This window comes from Notolepis coatsorum (assembly GCF_963971535.1).
Source record: "Notolepis coatsorum genome assembly, chromosome: 1".
NCBI classification, from domain to species: Eukaryota; Metazoa; Chordata; class Actinopteri; order Aulopiformes; family Paralepididae; genus Notolepis; species Notolepis coatsorum.
This window is the reverse complement of record NC_140165.1, coordinates 72,336,091-72,357,188: the sequence shown is the minus strand read 5'-3', so window position 1 is coordinate 72,357,188 and position 21,098 is coordinate 72,336,091. Positions and strand designations below refer to the sequence as shown.

Sequence of the window (21,098 nt, the reverse complement as noted above, 5' to 3'; positions counted from 1 at the left end):
CCTTAAAAGTACCTGATTCCGTACCCATCCCTCCTCACGTCGCTGTGTGTCTTTGTGTACGTGTGTGTACATCCCTCCTCACGTCGCTGTGTGTCTTTGTGTGTGTGTGTGTCCATCCCTCCTCACGTCGCTGTGTGTCTTTGTGTACGTGTGTGTCCATCCCTCCTCATGCTGATGTGTGTCTTTGTGTACGTGTGTGTCCATCCCTCCTCATGCTGATGTGTGTCTTTGTGTACGTGTGTGTCCATCCCTCCTCACGTCGCTGTGTGTCTTTGTGTGCGTGTGTGTCCATCCCTCCTCACGTCGCTGTGTGTCTTTGTGTACGTGTGTGTCCATCCCTCCTCACGTTGCTGTGTGTCTTTGTGTGCGTGTGTGTCCATCCCTCCTCATGCTGATGTGTGTCTTTGTGTACGTGTGTGTCCATCCCTACTCACGCTGCTGTGTGTCTTTGTGTACGTGTGTCCATCCCTCCTCACACTGCTGTGTGTCTTTGTGTACGTGTGTGTCCATCCCTCCTCACGTCGCTGTGTGTCTTTGTGTGTATGTGTGTGTCCATCCCTCCTCACGTCACTGTGTGTCTTTGTGTACGTGTGTGTACATCCCTACTCACGCTGCTGTGTGTCTTTGTGTACGTGTGTGTCCATCCCTCCTCACACTGCTGTGTGTCTTTGTGTACGTGTGTGTCCATCCCTCCTCACACTGCTGTGTGTCTTTGTGTACGTGTGTGTCCATCCCTACTCACACTGATGTGTGTGTATGTGTGTGTCCATCCCTCCTCACACTGCTGTGTGTCTTTGTGTACGTGTGTGTCCATCCCTCCTCACGTCGCTGTGTGTCTTTGTGTACGTGTGTGTCCATCCCTACTCACGCTGCTGTGTGTCTTTGTGTGTGTGTGTGTCCATCCCTACTCACGTTGCTGTGTGTCTTTGTGTGTGTGTGTGTCCATCCCTACTCACGTTGCTGTGTGTCTTTGTGTATGTGTGTGTCCATCCCTACTCACGTTGCTGTGTGTCTTTGGGTGTGTGTGTGTGTCCATCCCTACTCATGTTGCTGTGTGTCTTTGTGTACGTACACGTGTGTCCTAGTGATGTGACGATTCATCGATTTGCATCGGTGCGCCGGCATAAACGTTCACGATGCGAGTGCACCGGTGGAATAAGTCCGCATCCGCTACAATTTAGGCGGAACTCGCGATGCATCTTGTTGTAGCGTCTTTGCATCGGTCAAAACCGATGCATTCATATAATTTCCTCTCATCCACTTCTGTCAGCAGTGCACTGTGACTGCACACAGCAGATACTATTGCTTCGCTACTACAGAAGGCGAGAGCCGCGTCACAGTTATCAACAACAAACAGTGGAAGTCGAGGAGGAGACATGAATAGAATTGATCAACTCCGCTAGTAGCCTCTGGCTAACGCCAGTTAGCCGTTCAGCTTACGCTAAACTACAGTGTCTAACTGTCTAACTAACTAACGTGACTCTGCAACACCAGTTCCATTAGTGAGGAGGCGGGGGGGGGGGGTATATTGAAGACGCTTGACAACAGGTTCAAAGATAACTTCACATTTATTGGCAATTTGTTTCCTTATATCGCTTCCTCCAGGTTCCAACTGTGTTGACAAAATGCAATCCTGGTGTGGTCAGCTACGGAGCATCAGAACGCTCAAACACGCTCTCTCTCTCTCTCTCTCTCTCTCTCTCTCTGTTCAATGATTTAAAGTGGCCAAACGTTACAATATAAATACTAATTGGATAGTTGATGATAAACATTTTATTTCATTATCTGAAATATTATAAAATCATTAAGTCTGCTATCCCTTTGTGTGTGATTATTATTGTCTCACAGTAGTGTGTATATACATTGTGTGTGTGTGTGTTTTTAGCTAAAGTGGATAGAAAACACAGTACTATGCAAAAGTCTTCTTAGGCACCCAAGAGTTTTTATATAAATTGTCTTACAGTAGATTATTTTATTTTTAATAATAATATAAGCTGCATATAAGGAATACAACCAAATCCTCTGTCATACCATAAAATTGTATCATTATTTTGCATCGTGTTGAATCGCATCGTATCGCCCCGAATCGCATTATGTTGAATAAAATCGTATCGAATCGTGTTGTATCTCAACAGGGGGTGAATCGTATCGCATCGCATCGCCCGGTGCTTCAAATGTATCGTTATGTATCGTATCGCCGGCACCGTATCGAGATGCGCATCGCATCGGCCTCAGTGATGGAGATGCACATCACTAGTGTGTCCATCCCTACTCACGCTGCTGTGTGTCTTCTTTGTGTATGTGTGTGTCCATCCCTCCCACTCCGTCTCAGAGGGAAACTTCAGCCAGTTAATGGTTCTGCTGTGTAAGGATGTTATTGTGTGCCGTTGTGTATTTACTTTGATTCACTCGTGTGCATCAGTTGCGTGTGGAGTCTGTGGACGTTGTTTGCTTTTCATGAAGAGTGTAATTTGGAAAACTGGTGACTGGGGGATGCAGGGGAGTGCATCCAATGGAAGAACATATATACAGAGGAGGAAGGAATCCAGTTGCTGCCACTGCAGTGAATATACTCAGAAACACTAACAGACCCAGATACGGATCTTTCTCGTATGACGTGTGTGTTTCAGAGAGAAGGCGGATAGGAAAAGCTATTTTCGGTGTACGTTTATTGTTTAGTTCAAGGTGTCAAAAGGTATGTGTTGTCAAAGCAGAAAAAACAATGACACATTTCCTGTTCTATTATATAATATCATCTCCTGCTCCCGGCATTGAAGTTACCCTAACGCACGCACGCACGCACGCACGCACACACACACACACACACACACACACACACACACACACACACACACGCGCACGCACACATGAGGCCAGACTATCCTTGCTCAATAAGCACAAGGGTACTGTTTATTATCCAATAATAAGACATTTTACAAGGCCATGTTGCTGGATGGAGGGCAGGATTCTAATCAAATGTTTTCTAATCAAGCGCAAAACAACAAGTTATGTGTGTGTGTGTTTGCGTGTGTGTGTGTGTGTGTTTGCGTGTGTGTTTGTGTGTGTGCTTAGCATGAAGCAGTCTGAGATCAGGCAGCACTGGTGTGGACTCAGACTACAGGGAAAGCTAGCTTGTTTGGAGTTTGCTGACCACTCGGTCTCACACTCAGTGTATAAGAACGCCGCTGTTGATGTTTTAAAATGTACCATCAAAGCAAGACTGCAGGTATTACCCACTCAATACAATCTGTCCACCTGGTATCCTCAAACTCACAGTCCATTCTGTTTAAACCATCAGAATTCACAACACCTAGAATCCATTGCACACATAACAAACGGATGTAATGCATACAAACACCTGTACATCGCTCGTCATGACCGTATTGCGGACATTGTGTCTGATGCGGTACGGAACATATCACCATCTAGTGCAGCAATGTACAAACATGCTAGAGTGAAACCAGAGTGGTTTGGCCTTACCAACGATGTCTTTGCTAACATACCAAATACACCGGACGTTGTTTTTGTGCTGGTCATAGAAGTAGGCTGTACCTTTGATCTGTACATGGACCAGGCCTTCCGGGACAAGTATATCAAATACCAACCACTGCTCAGTGTGATGGCTGACCTTGGGTACAGGTGTACAGTAGATATAGTGTACTTGTGTTTGGAAGTCTTGGCCATGTATACAAATGCACCATGACCGGTCTGAGAATTGCTGCAATGTCTAAAAGAAAAGCCAAACAAATTGCCAAATATTGCTCTGTCTCAGCTATTATTGGCAGCTTAGCTGCGTGGAGAAGGAGGTGCTATGTGTCCCTTAAGTGTTAAAATGTGTGTGTTTGCGTGTGTCTGTGTGTGTTTGTGTGTGTGTTAGGGCTGAGCCCAAACGTTCGAACCTTCGTTCGTTACGTTGGCATTCAAATTCTAAATCAACATTAGAATTTAAAATATTTTTTTTCATTGTTTAAACCAATGGGGTTTTTCTTCACAGTTGCAGATAAAGATTAGTGTAACTGAGGGGTACAATTCCCTGACTGTATTACTAGATATGATACTTACTACCACTACCTTTGTACTTAATATTCGGCCACCCAGTACACAGCATAAATATATTATCATGAACACTCTCACGTAGATGAAACGGATCCAACACAAATGTACGAATTAGAAACAAGTCTTTATTGCCTACACAGCGATGGTGTGTAGACTAAACACTTAATCACTTAATTACATTTATGAATTGAAATAGTATGCACTTTTATGGCAAGGAGTATTCGTCGGTATATCAATAGATAATGTCCAATCTCTGAAGGCGCAGGTGGTAAATATACGACCTGGAATAGTTAAGGAATAACAGCAATGATACTTTAATGATTATAGGCTGGATACACTAGAGGGGGTTAATCCGGTCGATTGTAAGCCGACAGGAGTAGGAGGGGGGGGGGGGGTAGAATCCAGCTGCCTCGTCCGGCCAAGGGTATCCCAGGAGAACCCACTGTAGTGCCGTTCAATGCGCCGGCGATCCTTGGACCACAGATGAAAGCAGGTGGACTCTTTGTGGGCCGGCTCTCTCCGGTCCACGGGGGAGAGATGTGGAGAGACCTCGTCTTGCAGAGCGTCTCCTCACCTTGTGTCCTCTCCAGGGGGGGGGTTCCAACACACTGTAGTGTCGGGGGTCTTTATCCATAGAATAATCAAAGTATCCAAAGCATAATCCGTGCCTGGGAAGGCGGGCTGTCGTCGGTAGAATAATCCGGTATACAGGTCCACTCGCTCGTCGGCTCTGGGGCTCCTCGGGTGCAGCTTCACATAGGGTCAACCACCCTGGGTAAGCAGCCAGTTCTCTGCCCGAAACGATGGGGTACTGACTACGGTAGTATTCTCACCGCACGAAGCACTATATATTAACAGACTATTATTAGCTTAATAGACTACGTCCAACTCGACGATATAGTGCCAAATATGACTATTCAAATATTAATATACACGATGTCTCAATACCGATGGTAGGCGAACTTGGCCTTACTCCCACACGTGGCATCGCGGGGAGGCTTTACGTCTGTGACTCTATTGGAGGGTAAGAAACTGGACTGAAAAGAAAGTCCTACTTTAGTAGCGCAGTATATATACGCACTATGAACAAATAGTCCCATTAGTGGTGCGGTAGCCAAATTCCTACGCGGAACTAGGACTTGTTCGTACATGTCGAGCGGTACGTTTGAACTGGGTCTGAGGGGTATGGCAGCCTGGCACCAAGGTCTCGACCAATAGTAGAATGGAGACTATTATGGGATGTTCAGTAGGCTAGAATGGATATTCAATGCATATTGTACAAGGAATATACAAGGGATATCAGGGAATATTAGAGAATATACAAATACAATTAAATATATATATATAAATAAATATATATATTCGGTTTAATCTGGCCCTTCACAACAGCCACCCCCTGAATAGGTCCCAGACCTAATCAGTTAAACGGAGACAGATTAATCGCGTTGTCTATTTACACATAAGGGTTTGCTGTAGGGGTCAGTCAACTTCACAAAGTCATAGGGTTGTAGGGTCATGGTCATCATCGATTGTGTCTGGGAGTCGAGGCAGTTCTATGAGCCTTGCCACGGGACGGGTGTAAGTGCGACCCTGGACGAGCACTTCAGCTGCTCGGACCTTGCCGTCGGCACCGGTGATCACTTTGCTTACGCGGCCGGCCGGCCACATAGCTCTGGGCACTGATTGATCAATAATCATGACGACTGTTCCTTCTGTCAAATTGTCTCTCTCCTTTACCCACTTCTGGCGGGTCTGTAGAGACGGTAGGTAGTGCAGTAGGAAACTGTTCCAAAACTTGTCGGCTAATACTTGGCTGTACCTCCACATTCGTCGGCCGTTCGCTTCTTCAGGCCGGTACATTGTCTGTGGTAATGCAGGATCTAGCCGCCCCATCAGGAGTGTGTTGGGGGTAACTGGGTCGATATCCGCCACATCACTGGAGACATATCCGAGGGGCTTCGAGTTAAGTACTCCCTCAATCTCCGTGAGGACTGTCATTAGGACTTCTTCCGCCACAGTCTGGGCCCCAAGTACTGCGTACAGGGCTGTCTTTATGGAGCGCACTTCTCGTTCCCAAGTGCCACCGAAGTGGGGTGCGTTTGGGGGGTTGAATTGGAAATCAACCTGTGCTGGAGCGAGGTGGGTCTTAAGTTCTGGGCCCATAGCTTGGAAGCTCTCTCTCAGCTCTCTTTCGCCGCCTTTCAAGTTTGTCCCATGATCGGACAATAGGGTAGACGGTCTTCCTTTCCGTGATATGAATCTACGGAAGGCCATAAGGAATGAGTCTGTGCTCATGGTCGGGAGAAGCTCGATGTGTATCGCTCTGGTGGTCATGCATTTGAATACAATACCCCACCGCTTCTCGGTTCCTCTTCCTTTCTTTATGTGCAGCGGGCCAAAGCAGTCCATACCCGTTGAGTGGAATGGCTTGTCACCGATTCGGAGGCGACATGGAGGAAGGTCAGCCATCCTTGGTATGCTGGGCTGCGCGCGCCACTTGCGGCAGTCTAGACATGTTCGTTGGAAGCGTCGTACCGCCTCTCTTCCTTGTAGGATCCAGTAACGACGTCTGATTTCCGCGAAGACTCTTTCTGCTCCTGCGTGATGTACATCCTCATCGTATTTCTTTATAATCAGCTCTGTGACCTTGTGTCGGCTGTTCAATACGATCGGGTATTTAATGTCATCCGGTAGATTGGGGGCTCTGCGTAGGCGACCACCCACTCTGATGAGGGTGTGAGCGTCGCTCTCGGGGGCCAGATGAATTAATCTGCTGTCGGATGGGACGGGCTTTCCTCCCTGTAGACAGGCCAATTCATCGGGGAACGAGTCTCTCTGGGCTCGCTGCAGTAGAAGCAATTCTGCTTCCTCGTAGTTAGCTGCTGACATATCAGCGGGGGACTTGCACTCCGGGTGGTACCGCAGGAATGTTCTTTGTTGTGCACTCTCTATGGACGTGCAATCGTTTATGTTAGGGTCGGTGGAGGCTACGGTGCTCAATCCACAGAACACAGACTTCTTAATTTCCACCTCCTCTGGACTGGCTTCCCTCGGGATAGGCATGGGCCACTGTCCTTCCGGGAGTCTTAGGAATGCGGGGCCGTCACTGTAGACATTGCGACGGGTGAGGTCATCCAGGGGCATCCCCCGGGTGATGACGTCAGCTGGGTTCTGTTTTGTATCAACGTAGCGCCACTCTGTTTCTCCGGTTAACTCTTCGGTTAAATCTTGAATCTCGGTGACTCTGACTCCCACGAAGACTTTGTACTTGCATGAGTCCGATTTGATCCAGGCGAGTACCGTCGTGGAATCTGACCACAGGATTGTTCTAGACACCGGTATGGTGAGCTCACGTTGGATGAGCGTGGCTAGGTGCGCTCCGGCTAGGGCTGCGCAGAGCTCTAGACGTGGGATAGATTGTTGCTTGCGTGGGGCTACTCTCGAGCGGGCGAGGACAAATGCTGTGTAGATCTCTCCCCCTTGGTCTTGGGCCCGCAAGTAGGCTACTGATCCGTATGCGACCTCTGAGGCGTCACTGAAGACGTGCAAGTCCATTTTACATGTCTCTGGCCTCACCGTGGGTGGGAAGTAGCTTCGGCGCATATTAACGCCTGGGAGTGAGTGGAGCTCCATCTCCCACTCTCTCCAGGTGGATGCAAGGTGTGCGGGAATGGGGTCGTCCCAGCCCTGGTCCTTGGTCCCACAATGCTCGTACAATAATTTTTGCCCTGGTGGTGTACGGTAGAATACATCCTAGCGGGTCATATTGTCGGGCGAGTGTTGTGTACACACTCCGTCTGGTGGTCGGCGCCGCCGCCGGCCTTCCCTGCTCCGTAGTCAGGGGCTTGTGTCTGTAGTGAAGCGAATCTGTTTTGAATCGCCACACCAATCCCAGGGTCATCTCCTGGGCTTCTCCCGGGATTGTAGCCATCCAGGTCTCGCTGCTGGCTGCCTTGTCCTCGGAGGAGAGGCTGCGCAGTACTTGCGGATCGCTGCTGGCCCACTGCCTGAGATCAAAGCCGCCTTTGATCAATGAGGCGCGGAGTTTAATCGGGAGAGCCTCGGCTTCTTCCTGGGTTGAAAGGCTTTGTAGACAGTTGTCTACGTAGAAGCTGTTCTTTACGCTGTGTCGGACCTCTTCGTCCGCTGCTGGGTCCTCTGCTACATGTTTCTGTAGTGCAAATGTCGCACAGCAGGGGCTGCACGTCGTTCCGAAGGGGAGGACTTCCCATTGGTAGATGGCTGGGTGCTCATCTCCTGGCTTCTCTCTCCATAGGAACCGTAACAGGGGCTTGTCCGCCTCTACTAATCTCACCTGCAGGAACATTCCTTTAATGTCCCCGCTGATGGCCACCTTTTCCTGGCGGAAGCGGAGTAGAACGCCGAGTAGGGAGGGGCCGAGTGTGGGACCGGGCAGTAACTCTTTATTCAGATTTTGGGATCCGATCTGGTAGCTGCAGTTAAATACTATGCGGTCTTTACCGTTGTGATGGACCTTGTGGTGGGGCACGTACCACGATTCAGTGGTCTGGTCAGCCTCTTTAATGTCCATCTTTGTGACGTGTCCCGCTGTGATGAGCTTCTCAATCTCAGCGCGGTATACACTCTCTTGGGCGGGGTTCTTGGCTAAGCGCCGCTCCGTGTTCAGCAGGTACCGTTCTATGGCGTCTGTCTTGGCGTGGAAAGTAGGCATTCCTTCTCGCCGCAGGAGTGGCGTGGCGTATCTCAACACGCCGTTGACCGGGACTTTCTTGGTCCCTGTCTCGAGGAGGTGAATGGCGTAAATGTCATCTTTAGAGCGAATGTCTTTCTTTCCATTCTTAAAGGGCATTTGTTCCAAGCTCCATAGCCGCTCTACGTGTTGCAGGAGTGCGGTTTCTCCCTCTGTGACTCGGGAGTGGAGACATCTAGTGGCTGTACTTCGGTTGAGAGATTTGGCGAGCGGGCCTTGGAGAGTCCATCCCAAACGGGTCTCGACTGCTGCAGGACAGCCTCGGGGTCCGGTATGAACCCGGTCTATCGGGACAATGAGGTCTGCATGGTCGGAGCCTATCAACAGGGTCGGCATAGCATTGTCTATGAGCGGGATCGGTAACTTGCGCAGATGTGCATATTTCTCCATCAGCTTGGCGACGGGGTATGTGTACCGCGACAGTCCTATTTCTTGGCTGGTGAAAGCGTCTGCAATCTGGTACCGTCGCTCAGGCTGGCCGCTTGCTGCGATAGAGAATGAGACATTCTCGCCCTTTATCGTCTTCAAATCTCGTCTTATTGTCCGAATTGTCATTTGGGTTTCGCTTCCCCGCAGCCCTAGCTGGGCCGCAGCGGAGGCGAGCAGCAGGGTCTTCTCTGACCCGTCATCGAGGACGGCGTAAGTGTCCAGGACTTTATTCTGGTAGCTTAGTGTCACACGCACTACTTTTAGGAGTACTCGGGCTCCACTGCTGCTGGCGGGATCGATGTACATGACGCTCGCTTTGCGGCTGGATGGTGCAGGTGAAGGGCGCCGTCTGTTACTGTCGTGAAGTATGTCCAGATGGGCTCCATCGCACTTGGTGCACCTTTTCTTTAAGCGGCATTCGGCTGCCATGTGTGAGCGCGCACAGCGAAAACAGCGCTTGTTGGACTTTATCCATTGACCTGCTTCCTCCGCGTTCAGCTTGGGGAAGGAGTCACATTGCGCTAGCCAGTGTTCTTTCTCACAGTAGGGGCACACTATCTTCCACTTCTCCGTTCTGGAGGGGGTACTGTGGCTCCTGCTGCTCGGTACTGACTCCGATTGGTGCATCACAGTCACCGATCTTCTTCCATCATTTAGTCGTCTGGTTCCTTCTCTGGAGCCAGGGGTGCTCCGTCCGAATGTATCTAGCCGTAGGCTGCTGACTTCTCTCGCCAGGAAGTCTGCTAGATCGAGGAGGTTCGGTTCGGGGCCATTCGGGTCTCTGTGGTCCCTCTGCCGCCTAAAGCGCTCCTGACGAGCGGGCGGCAGCTTCTCCAGAATCCTTTCCACATTTGAGTTGGCGTAAAGTTCATACTTCCCCTTCTCTCTTTGCGCTCCCAACATCCCTACCAGGGACTGCACTCTGATGGACAGGTCGTCCAGTGCTCGATTGTCTATTGCTGGGGGTAAGCGGTCGATGTGTCGGATCTCCTGGATCACGTAATCCCATATGCACCCATACCTCTGGTCCAATGCTACCAGCGCTGCTGTGTATGGGGTGGTGGAAGTCGCGTAGGCGAGCGCTATATTATGTGCGCGGGGCACCTTTAAGTGCTGCAGTAGGATGGCGTATTTGTGGCGTTCATCCAATACATCCACCAACATGGTCTCCAGACACATGCAGAGTTCTGTATACTGGGCCCGGTTCTCTTGGGTGAAGTCGGGTACCATAGGCGTGCCAATGTATGACGCTGACTGTGGATACATCGGCGAGCGTTGGGGGAGAGGCCTCCTAGGCGAGTCTCCTCCCGCTCCTTGGTATGGGCTGGTACCGGCAGTGTACCATGGCCCGCTTGTCCAGGTGCTGTTCCTCGGTGCGGGTCGTGCGTCGTGCTCACCCGTGTATAGAGTCGGGGGTCTGTAGCGCAGCTCCGCGGGAGTATAGCCTGGGCTGTACCGGACCTCCTGGTCCGGTAGAGTACTGTGCTGTCTTCGGGCGCGGTTCTCCTCCTCTTCCTCTTCGTCTTCAGTTAGATCATCCAGTGCTTGTAGTCTCTGGTTTAGCCTCTCCACAGGATATGCTGCTCCTTCCCGGTTGCTAGGTCTCGCTTGGACCGGTGGGGGGAGGTGGTCTGTGGGGGGTATAGACCTCGTCTGTTGGTCAAGTTCAGGGTTGTTTACTCGGCTAGGGGATGCCGCCCTGGAGGTGTGTCTAGACGAGTTCCTGGAGCCTCTGGCGGAGGGAGAGGGTGTTGTCCGTCTGATCAGCTGTTCTATTAGTTGCGCTTGCTGTCTGTCGCGCTCTGCGTCCCGTAGAGCACCAGCAGCTGCTCGCTGGCTGTCTGCTCGGTCTCTGGCCACATTCTCTTCCATCTGAATGCGTCTTATTTCCAGGCGTATGTGCTCTTCTTCGCTCCGTTGCTGTAGCTGCAATCGATCGCGTTCACCCTGGAGTCTATCGCGTTCAGTAGAGGCTTTCAGGCTGACGAGGAATGCCTGCTGTAGGGTCCTCTCTGCCTCGCTGGGAGAAGGCGGTTGTATAGGGGAGCCTTCCCTCGGGGTACTCCTTGCGGAGCCTTGGAGCTCTATCTCCACGGTGCTCTCCCCGTCTTCTTCCGTGCCGAGTTCTCTCTCGGTAGCGTTGTATTCCTCCCGGGACTCATCGGGGACTACTTCTTCAGTACTGGCGGGGTGTGAAGTCATGTCTGGTTCCCACTGGTCCCCACCGTGAACTTGGTCAGTTACATTAGAGCCCGTAGGGGCCTCTATGGTCGGGGTAGTCTGGGCGTTGGGGTTAGACATACTTTTACTTTCTAGTTTTACCGCGTTTACTGTTAGTAGAAGACTAGGTTGTTGACTGACAGCGTAAGCCTCTAAGTACTGAGGGAGCCGTCGTTCGCGCTGCGGGCGTTGGTTAGGAGGATCGTTTCGTGGAGTGTTCATAATAGGCCATTTCAATATTAATAACACTATATTAATATTACACTAATTACCCTCCGGCTCGAAGGACCAATTGTAACTGAGGGGTACAATTCCCTGACTGTATTACTAGATATGATACTTACTACCACTACCTTTGTACTTAATATTCGGCCACCCAGTACACGGCATAAATATATTATCATGAACACTCTCACGTAGATGAAACGGATCCAACACAAATGTACGAATTAGAAACAAGTCTTTATTGCCTACACAGCGATGGTGTGTAGACTAAACACTTAATCACTTAATTACATTTATGAATTGAAATAGTATGCACTTTTATGGCAAGGAGTATTCGTCGGTATATCAATAGATAATGTCCAATCTCTGAAGGCGCAGGTGGTAAATATACGACCTGGAATAGTTAAGGAATAACAGCAATGATACTTTAATGATTATAGGCTGGATACACTAGAGGGGGTTAATCCGGTCGATTGTAAGCCGACAGGAGTAGGAGGGGGGGGGGGGTAGAATCCAGCTGCCTCGTCCGGCCAAGGGTATCCCAGGAGAACCCACTGTAGTGCCGTTCAATGCGCCGGCGATCCTTGGACCACAGATGAAAGCAGGTGGACTCTTTGTGGGCCGGCTCTCTCCGGTCCACGGGGGAGAGATGTGGAGAGACCTCGTCTTGCAGAGCGTCTCCTCACCTTGTGTCCTCTCCAGGGGGGGGGTTCCAACACACTGTAGTGTCGGGGGTCTTTATCCATAGAATAATCAAAGTATCCAAAGCATAATCCGTGCCTGGGAAGGCGGGCTGTCGTCGGTAGAATAATCCGGTATACAGGTCCACTCGCTCGTCGGCTCTGGGGCTCCTCGGGTGCAGCTTCACATAGGGTCAACCACCCTGGGTAAGCAGCCAGTTCTCTGCCCGAAACGATGGGGTACTGACTACGGTAGTATTCTCACCGCACGAAGCACTATATATTAACAGACTATTATTAGCTTAATAGACTACGTCCAACTCGACGATATAGTGCCAAATATGACTATTCAAATATTAATATACACGATGTCTCAATACCGATGGTAGGCGAACTTGGCCTTACTCCCACACGTGGCATCGCGGGGAGGCTTTACGTCTGTGACTCTATTGGAGGGTAAGAAACTGGACTGAAAAGAAAGTCCTACTTTAGTAGCGCAGTATATATACGCACTATGAACAAATAGTCCCATTAGTGGTGCGGTAGCCAAATTCCTACGCGGAACTAGGACTTGTTCGTACATGTCGAGCGGTACGTTTGAACTGGGTCTGAGGGGTATGGCAGCCTGGCACCAAGGTCTCGACCAATAGTAGAATGGAGACTATTATGGGATGTTCAGTAGGCTAGAATGGATATTCAATGCATATTGTACAAGGAATATACAAGGGATATCAGGGAATATTAGAGAATATACAAATACAATTAAATATATATATATAAATAAATATATATATTCGGTTTAATCTGGCCCTTCACAACAATTAGGCTACACTAATATTATAGTATTAAAAGAAACTGATGAGTTATATTCATTAAAGAAAGTTGATTTAATTGATTTAGTTGGGCTGGGTCTGGGGCTGGAAAGTTGATTTAATAAAAAAGAATTATAATAATTTAATCAGATTAATCACTTATTTTTTTGAATATTGTTTAAAAAGAATTTCCTTTAATTAAAAACGAACGTTCAAACCCTGACGAAGTTCGAATCCTAAAAACAGGCTTTGGGGACAGCCTTAGGCTGCGGTTACACCTTTCGTTTCATTTTCGTATCATTGTCATATGCGTTTCGCCGCGACGTTGTGCGCCTCGAGTCACACTTTCGTTTTTTTTTCGTTTTTGTCACCTGAGCACACTGATGTAGTACACTGCCAAAGCAGTAGGTGGCAGTAGGTGGCAAACATGAAGGCAATTTCAACCAATCAGAACTTGAATGTGCCAATACACTTCCTGGAAGCTCCAGCAAAGAAAATGTCAACAAGGCAGGCGCCTATGCCGCGCCACCATCTTGCCTATTTACTCAATGCAGCAATTCTTTTTCAGCAAAGCCTAATAAAAGTGCAATAAACAAAACGGATACATTCACTGTGTGTTCTGCCTGTCATTTGTTGATGAAACAAAACTAACATCAACACAAGTGACCACCAAGAGTGGATAGTTTAGTCTAAAAAACGATCGGTAGCATTGTTAGCTGCATGCTAACGTCAATGGAATTTGCCATTATAACAGTATAGCATTGTGGCTAGAAGCTAACGTTAGCTCACGCTACTTAGCCAGCACCAAACTGATGATATCGGGAGCTATCAGTGGTTAGATAACATTAGAGACAACGCTGTGTGTATTAAACAAAGGTGAATAGATGACTGGGCCATTTTGTTTAATGCTTGTTAAGTTGAAAGAGGAGCTTTGAGCTAACAGGGTTTGATAGCTAACACTAGCTCATGTTATCCAGTGGCAGTGCCAATCGGTAATGCTAGCAGAATGAATGGATGTAAACTTTCTTTAACATATTGCATATGGGTACAATACAATACGGCTCAATACAAACAATTGTTAAGGGAATGCAGACTGTTGTAGCTTGGACTGGGGTCCTTATAACAATAACTTGACAACACATAGTAGCTGCAGCTATTTGGTTTGGGACAGCTCTCTGTCACCGGAAGGGCACGCAGATGGTATCTACTGCGCATGGGCGTTTTCGCAACAACGGCTCCGTGCTGACTACACGCTGTTGTCGGCGCGTTTTTTAGCGGTTCTCCAAAACGCAAACACAATTTAGCGTTTCAGCCGTATCCACAAAAAAATGCCAAAAAACGCATTTCTGTGTAATAGGGACATGAAACGTATTCAAAAACGTATAAAAAAACGCCACAAAAACACTAGTCTAACCATGGCCTTAGTGTGTGTGTGTTTGCTTGCACGCGCGTGTGTGTGTGTGTGTTTGCTTGCACGCGTGTGTGTGTGTGTGTGTGTGTGTGTGTGTGTTTGCTTGCGTGTGTGTGTGTGTGTGTGTGTGTGTTCTCAGTGTGATAAGCCACAGCTGTTGTTATTACAGCTCACAGTGAGAAACCTGCAGAGATCAGAGCAGCAGGGAAACAGACCTGCTGAGGGCTGTGATGTCATCAGTATCTGTGATGTCATCAGTATCTGTATCTGTATCTGTATCTATATCTATATCTATATCTATATCTATATCTATATCTGTATCTGTATCTGTATCTATATCTGTATCTGTATCTGTATCTGTATCTCTATATTTATATCTATATCTATATCTATATCCGTATCAGTCCCCCCCCTCACCCAGTCAGTCCCCCCCCCTCACCCAGTCAGTCCCCCCCTCACCCAGTCAGTCCCCCCCCCTCACCCAGTCAGTCCCCCCCCCTCACCCAGTCAGTCCCCCCCCTCACCCAGTCAGTCCCCCCCTCACCCACCCAGTCAGTCCCCCCCCTCCTCACCCAGTCAGTCCCCCCCCCCTCACCCAGTCAGCCCCCCCCTCCTCACCCAGTCCCCCCCTCACCCAGTCAGTCCCCCCCCTCACTCACCCAGCCCCCCCCTCACCCAGTCAGCCCCCCCCCTCCTCACCCAGCCCCCCCCTCACCCAGTCAGCCCCCCCCTCCTCACCCAGTCCCCCCCTCACCCAGTCAGTCCCCCCTCACCCAGTCAGTCCCCCCCCTCACCCACCCAGCCCCCCCCTCACCCAGTCAGCCCCCCCCCCCTCCTCACCCAGCCCCCCCCTCACCCAGTCAGCCCCCCCCCTCCTCACCCAGTCCCCCCCTCACCCAGTCAGTCCCCCCCTCACCCAGTCAGTCCCCCCTCACCCAGTCAGTCCCCCCCCTCACCCACCCAGCCCCCCCCTCACCCACCCAGCCCCCCCCTCACCCAGTCAGTCCCCCCCTCACCCAGTCAGTCCCCCCCCCTCACCCACCCAACTAGATGCGCTAGTCAAAACAAAGAGCTTGTTCTCTTCTTCTGCCCCCTTCTCCTTGCAATCAGCGCTCGTCTGGGATCGCTTTAGGAGCAGACGCTCCTTGGCTACAACGGTGGTCAATCATTTTCGCCATCAGCGGTGATGGCGGTCAGTTCATGACCCGGCCAAACCGGATGTGGTCATTCGTCGGAACGGCTTGTCAAATGATGCTCACCGGATATTTCGTCTTGTAACTCGAGACCCGAAGCACATAATAGGTTGAGTGTGGTGACGATCGAACGGCGGCAAATTAAACGGTCAAACTATGTATAGGTTGATGGGTGAAAAATGCAGCCAGGAGCCGGTAGACGAGCGCAAAGTGCCACGAGTGCGAGCAAGTGCGTGGCGGCCCGCCGTCGGGCCGTCCGATGCTTAAGAGGTTTGTTCCGTGTGGATATTCTTGCTTCAAAGCTGTGAAATTGGCTTCAAAGAAAATTGTCTTCCTGTACAGAAATAGATAGCTTTCCTGTGATTATGAGAAAGAGGAGTGTTGAAGCTGTTTTGGGCTCTGGTCATGTGATTTATAGGGTATATTGGTGATGTGATTTATAGGGTATATTGGTGATGTGATTTATAGGGTATATTGGTGATGTGATGTATAGGGTATATTGGTGATGTGATGTATAGGGTATATTGGTGATGTGATTTATAGGGTATATTGGTGATGTGATTTATAGGGTATATTGGTGATGTGATTTATAGGGTATATTGGTGATGTGATTTATAGGGTATATTGGTGATGTGATTTATAGGGTATATTGGTGATGTGATTTATAGGGTATATTGGTGATGTGATTTATAGGGTATATTGGTGATGTGATGTATAGGGTATATTGGTGATGTGATTTATATGGTATATTGGTGATGTGATTTATAGGGTATATTGGTGATGTGATGTATAGGGTATATTGGTGATGTGATTTATAGGGTATATTGGTGATGTGATTTATAGGGTATATTGGTGATGTGATTTATAGGGTATATTGATGATGTGATTTATAGGGTATATTGGTGATGTGATTTATAGGGTATATTGGTGATGTGATTTATAGGGTATATTGGTGATGTGATGTATAGGGTATATTGGTGATGTGATTTATAGGGTATATTGGTGATGTGATTTATAGGGTATATTGGTGATGTGATTTATAGGGTATATTGGTGATGTGATTTATAGGGTATATTGATGATGTGATTTATAGGGTATATTGATGATGTGATGTATAGGGTATATTGGTGATGTGATGTATAGGGTATATTGGTGATGTGATTTATAGGGTATATTGATGATGTGATTTATAGGGTATATTGGTGATGTGATTTATATTGTAGGTGATGTATATTGGTGACGTTGTGGCTGCAACTCCCCTGGACTTTGTCATTCTGTGTCCTATAAAAAGGTTGGATGGCCTTCTCTGTATGAAATTGCTGATAAACTGTGTTTTATAAGCACATTGTCACTGTAAAGTAGGGCTGTCCCGACTAAGGATTTGGATGGTCGACTATGATTGGCCAAAATTTGCCGTTAGTCGACTATTGGTCGACTAAGAAAAAAGTATAATATTTAAAAAAAAAAAAATTACATTTTAATTTTAATTTTTATTTTTTTTATCATTCCATTTGGGCTGTGGGGGGTGCTTAATGTCTGAAGGAGTCGACTGAAGGCTTCTTGTCCTCTGCAAAAGCATGCAATTGGTCCACTGATGGATACATCTTGATATTTGACCCTATACCTACAGCTTTCTTCAAACGGGTATTTAATAGTGTTTCAAGCCCTGTGCTAGATATCATAAACACTTCCCTTAGGACTGGTATTTTCCCGGATGCCTTTAAAACAGCAGTTGTAAAGCCATTACTAAAAAAACCTAACTTGGATAGTAATGAAATGGCAAATTATCGTCCAATATCCAACCTACCATTCATTACCACTGTTATGCCGACGATACTCAACTCTTCCTCTCCTTCCCTCCCTCAGATATCCACGTCTCTGAGCGGATCTCGGCCTGTCTGTCCGACATCTCCGCCTGGATGACGACCAACCACCTCAAACTGAACCTAAGCAAAACAGAATTGCTCCACCTGCCGGCCAAATCCTCCCCCCTGACCGACCTTTCCATCACAGTCGAGAATGCAGCTGTGACCGCGTCCCCGACCGCCAAGAACCTTGGTGTTGTCCTCGACGACCAGTTGAACTTCTCTGCTCACATCGCAGCGACAACCAGAACCTGCCGATTCCTCCTGAGCAACGTCAGAAGGATACGCCCCTTCCTGACAAAAGAAGCCACCCAACTCCTCGTCCAATCAACAGTCATCTCCCGCCTCGACTACTGCAACGCACTGCTCGCTGGCCTCCCGGCCACTGCCACTAAGCCTCTTCAACTCATTCAGAACGCAGCGGCCCGCCTGATCTCAAACCTACCGATGTCGGCCCATGTCACCCCACTTCTTAGGGACCTGCACTGGCTCCCCATTGCTGCACGAATCCGCTTCAAGGCCCTTGACCTAGCATACCGTGCGGCAAAGGGAACTGCTCCCGCCTACCTCCGGTCAATGGTCTCTAACTACACACCCTCAAGACCCCTACGCTCTGCATCTTCTGGCCGCCTCAGACCTACTCCTATCCAAGCTCCGGGAGGGTCATCAAAGAGAAGTCGCCTATTCTCAGTCCTTGCCCCACAATGGTGGAATGAACTACCCACCCCAGTTAGGACAGCCGAAACACGTCCAATCTTTCGCCGTCGACTAAAGACTCACTTCTTCAACCATTATCTGAATTAAAAAAAAAAAAAAAAAAAAAAAAAAAATCTAACCCTAACTAACCATACTGTCATGCACTTGTCCTAATAAACTAACCTACACTGTAGCACTCAACACTTTGATGAACATTGTTACTCAGCTGATAGAGTTGTGCTCTTCCTGATGGCTTGTCGTACAGAACTTGTAAGTCGCTTTGGATAAAAGCGTCAGCTAAATGACTAAATGTAAATGTAAATGTAAATTAGTAAAGTACTTGAAAAGATAGTTTCAGTTCAAATAAATTCCTTTCTTGAAGAAAACAACATCTTAGAAGAATTTCAGTCAGGATTCAGAAAATATCATAGCACTGAAACTGCCCTCACCAAAATAATCAGTGACCTCAGACTAAACTCTGACGAGAATAAGATCTCCATCCTTATCCTGTTAGATCTCAGTGCAGCATTTGATACAATCGATCACGATATTCTAATCGATCGTCTTGAAAACCATGTCGGTTTCTCAGACCATGTGCTAGGCTGGTTTAAAACATACATCAGAGGGAGGAAATTCTATGTTAAACTAGGAGATCACATGTCTGATATATACGACAACAACTATGGAGTTGCACAAGGGAGTTGCTTAGGTCCTTTACTCTTCTCCCTTTACATGTTACCGCTGGGTGATATCATCAGAGAACATAATGTAGATTTCCATAGCTATGCGGATGATACACAACTGTACATATCTGCTGAACCAAATGATACAGCGATTAGCTCCATTACAGACTGCTTACTGGCAATAAATAAATGGATGAGTAAGAACTTCCTGAAACTAAACGAGAACAAAACTGAAATTCTAATTATCGGCTCCAAAACTAAAAAAGAAACATTAATAAAGAACCTGGGGGGACTAACCCCTTGGATCAAATCTGAGGTCACTAGTCTTGGGGTTGTCATAGATTCAGAACTGAACTTCAATTCTCATATTAGCAAAGTGACGAAAACATCGTTCTTCCATCTCAGAAATATAGCAAAAGTACGACCATTTATTAATCAGAACGATGCTGAGAAGCTAATTCATGCATTCATATCTAGCCGGCTAGACTACTGTAATGCACTTTTCACAGGTCTCCCTAAGAAAACCACAGAGAGGCTTCAGCTAATCCAAAACTCTGCAGCCCGACTGCTAACTAGAACCAAAAGGAGAGAGCACATTAGTCCAGTCTTAGCCGCTTTACACTGGCTTCCTGTAACATTTAGAATTGACTTTAAGGTCCTTCTCCTTACATACAAAGCTCTAAATGGACAGGGACCTAGCTACATCGCCAACACTCTAATAAATTACACACCAGCAAGAACACTGCGATCATCAGCTGCTGGACTACTAGAGGCTCCCAGAAGCAGTCAAAAGAGGATCGGTAATGCAGCCTTTATCAACTATGCCCCAAAACTATGGAACAAACTACCCCAAAACATCAGGGAAGCCAACTCGCTAGACATCTTTAAAAGACAGCTTAAAACCTATCTCTTTGCTCAGGCATTTCACTGATAGATATCTGCTACCACCTAGTGGCAAGAGGAAACATCAGGGATATCCTGACACAACTTGTATTTATTCTTACCCTGCCTACTCTTTTACACTGCCTATCAAATTCATGTGTCGGTTATTGCACTTTTTACTTCTTACTGATGACTATTTTTAAACTGAATCATTTTAAACTATTCTTATTATTTGCTATGCTCGCTCATGCCTGTATTTTTTTTTTTTTATGTCCGTCGGTTAGTGCACTTTTTAATTACTGAATAGAGAGCCTATTAGGATGCTAGATCCTAATGTGAAACACTATGCTGTTAGTAGAACCAGGTTAACTGTGTCCTGGCTGTAGTAGAACCAGGTTAACTGTGTCCTGGCTGTTAGTAGAACCAGGTTAACTGTGTCCTGGCTGTAGCATTGTAGTAGAACCAGGTTAACTGTGTCCTGGCTGTAGTAGAACCAGGTTAACTGTGTCCTGGCTGTTAGTAGAACCAGGTTAACTGTGTCCTGGCTGTAGCATTGTAGAACCAGGTTAACTGTGTCCTGGCTGTAGTAGAACCAGGTTAACTGTGTCCTGGCTGTTGTAGAACCAGGTTAACTGTGTCCTGGCTGTTAGTAGAACCAGGTTAACTGTGTCCTGGCTGTAGCATTGTAGAACCAGGTTAACTGTGTCCTGGCTGTAGTAGAACCAGGTTAACTGTGTCCTGGCTGTTGTAGAACCAGGTTAACTGTGTCCTGGCTGTAGTAGAACCAGGTTAACTGTGTCCTGGCTAGGCCTGCCGCGATAAGCAATAAATCGATTAATTGCCGCGATAATTTAAATGAATGCAATGATTTTGACGGGCGCGATTAATTGCTATTTACGCGTTTGTTTTAATGAGGCGGAACCAGTGCCCCTTGTCAGTCACTGTCCGTGTTGGGAGGCGGGCCGCTGGCTTTACTACAGCACAGCACGGGAGCTCCGTGGGGCAACACCACATAGCTTAACTACATTTCTCAATAGTGTTGCTCCTTTTAACCAAGTAGCGTTATTTGTAGTGTAACGTTAGAATAACACAGAATAACGTTAATACAATTACATGCATCATTGTTTACAATGAACGGGTGGGGCTAGTCAAAGGACTGGAGACGGGGACAAGTTAAACATGAATTAATTTATTATAACAGGTCGTTTTCGAGT

General features: G+C 47.8%; 1 protein-coding gene across 4 annotated transcripts in view; it reads left to right on the top strand.

The window, feature by feature from the left end:
- Positions 1-21,098, top strand: part of LOC311237467 (protein O-mannosyl-transferase TMTC2-like) — a gene marked incomplete at its 5' end in the record, with an annotated part of 255,518 nt that overhangs the window by 65,059 nt on the left and 169,361 nt on the right. The gene's annotated exons all lie outside the window — the stretch shown is intronic.